Here is a 2,449-nt window from a genome sequence, read left to right as displayed (position 1 = left end):
ATGCAGGGGCAAAGACGTGACTTCTGGAGAGCGCAGAGGACGATCCAGGCCTGGTCTGAAAATGCATAGAAGGACTGGGTTAAAAAACAAGGTGGCTGCCAGGGCTGGGGGCTGGGATCTGGACAGGCATGAGTGCCTGACCAGTTTCCAGAGGCAAGAGAAGCTCCAGACGAGGGCTGGCACGTGGACACCTGCTGAGGGGTTCCAGAAGACAATGACCATGATGATGGAAGAGGCCGAGAAGCGCAGGGAGAGGTGAAAGAGAAGGGTACCCATCATGTGGCTCGACAGCACCCACAAGCCCACCAAGTGCTGCTTCTGAGTCTCACATTTCTACTGGCCCTTGCTGATGCAGGGCATCCATTTAACTCTGCCTCTCCGGTACCTGGCAACTTCCCTACCAACTCCACTGGCTCCTTCAGGCCAGGAAGGCGAGCGGGGGTGAGACCTAGACCCTTATTCCCTTTCTGGGCTGCAATAGGGCAGCATTTTCTTGGGCTGGTGCAGTGCAGAAGCGGAAAATAGAGCTACCGAGGCATGGGTGGGGGCCAGGTACAGCAAGCAGGTGATGAACATGGTCTCCGGCAGGCTGAGATAGACAGGACAAATCAGACATTGATGAGGGGGTGCCAGTGGGCAGGAATAAGTCATACATCATGAGCAGAAAGGTGGTGGAGCCCAGGAGAAGTGTCATCGTCTTTCTGCCAACAGGAAGAAGCTGAAGGCACTGAGGACAAACAGGAAACCACCAGGCACCAGAAGGTTCATCACGCAGAGGCTGGACCTGTGCCTGATGGCCACCCGTTTAGATGAAAGGGCTGAGGAGCAGTGTGAAGTTCTGTTCATCAAAGGGGAAACAGAAGATGTCCAGGTTACAGGTGGGGACCTCTCACAGTGGCTTCTCGTATTTGATGGACCTTCACTGTTGACATAAACCATGAGACCTGTAGGTGTCTGATCCACATCCATGAACTCAAAGGTATCTAGAAGCCACAGGCTCTCAGGTGCCATGCTGAGCTTCCTGATGCCCTCATATTGCTCTGGGTTCCACCTGATGAATGGATTGTATGAGATCATATTTAGTCACAGGAATGACGTCATCAATTGAAGCTGTGCATCCACTTCCAGGATGGTGGACAGGGTGAAGGAGATGTTGACATGAGTGGGATGCTGTAGCTGATGACCGGATGGAAGCTTTTCTGTCAAACAACAGGATCTACACTATGCTGGTCAGAGCCTGAGTGACTGACAGTCAAAGTGTTTCCTTTTTCTTGAAGCAGCAGGTAGAGAAGGAGGCAGAGGAAAAATCCTTCCCATGGAGCCAACCTCTTTCCATCTTCCTTTCCTAGGCTCTTCTCTGGAGACTTAGTGATGATGTTGACCATAACAGACCACAGGCCACACCTTGAGCCCTAGCTCAAATTATCCTTTTAATTAAGACGTTAAATTAAACTGTATTTTCAAAACCAACAACAAATTAAAACACTCAATATCAACTCTCATTCATTTATTCAACCAATCCTTACAGAAAGCTTCTTATGTGGCAAGCAATACTGTCAATACTATATATGAAAAGAGTTTTCATTTAGTAGCATAAGTATTTTAATTACATACTCACTGCTTGGGAAACCATAATTTATTGCTCATTTTCAGCAGTGAAGTTTTTAACATATAGTATGGGGAATATTATAAGACAAGTAGCTTTCCTTACTGTACATGCTATCAGCTTGGACCCTTCCTGTATAAAACTTTTGATAATCCTTTTAAACTCCGAAAGAAAGGTTTATTAATCCCTCAAGTAAACATCTAACCACTATGTCTTCTTAGAGCCCTGTTGTTAAAGTAAAGGAAAAAGAAATAGCTAAGTGAGCACAAGGCTGGTCCCAAATCCTCAGTTTGTAAATTCTTCTCTGGTCTGATCAGGAAAAACACTGAACTAGTTACACCCCCCAGTTTTAGAGAGGGAAGAGAAATCTTATTTTACAAGTTGATGGGTCCTGGTTTGCATACTGAAACTGGCCCAAAGCAAAGTGCTTTCAACAAATGTGGTAAACAAACACCAGGACTCAATGTCATCAATAAAACTGAGTTTTCCCAAACAAGAGAATGTCGAGTTACACATGCCAGCCATTTAAACTGATGCAATGCTTGGAATGTGTGTTCATTAAAAGGGCAAATGAAGTCATGTAAAGCTCAAATGTGGCTACTGGGGTACAGGCGGTTGTGCTAAAGGAAAATGTCAAGATTGTTTGCGACGAGGGTCAGTCCTAAAGGTGAGACTCAGAGCGCAGTGAATTCATCTGGAAAAACACTGAGCGGAAAGTTGAAGTGTGAAACTTTATCGATATTTTCCCTTTCTTTTATAAGGATATTCGGTGAAGATCAGAAGCCCACAACAAGAGGACTTCACAGAAGAAAATGCAAGGAAAAGTCATTACAACAGCTTTTT

At 45.6% G+C, this 2,449-nt stretch overlaps 1 pseudogene; it reads right to left on the bottom strand.

Annotated features, from left to right (window-relative positions):
• Nucleotides 1–275: 275 nt before the first annotated feature.
• LOC132507505 (5-hydroxytryptamine receptor 3E-like) lies at nucleotides 276–1,385 on the bottom strand (annotated as a pseudogene).
• Between the last annotated feature and the right edge of the window lie 1,064 nt (nucleotides 1,386–2,449).

Source organism: Lagenorhynchus albirostris, chromosome 16 (assembly GCF_949774975.1).
Source record: "Lagenorhynchus albirostris chromosome 16, mLagAlb1.1, whole genome shotgun sequence".
Lineage (NCBI taxonomy): Eukaryota > Metazoa > Chordata > Mammalia > Artiodactyla > Delphinidae > Lagenorhynchus > Lagenorhynchus albirostris.
The sequence above is the reverse complement of the archived record's forward strand: the minus strand, read 5'-3'. Positions and strand labels throughout refer to the sequence as shown.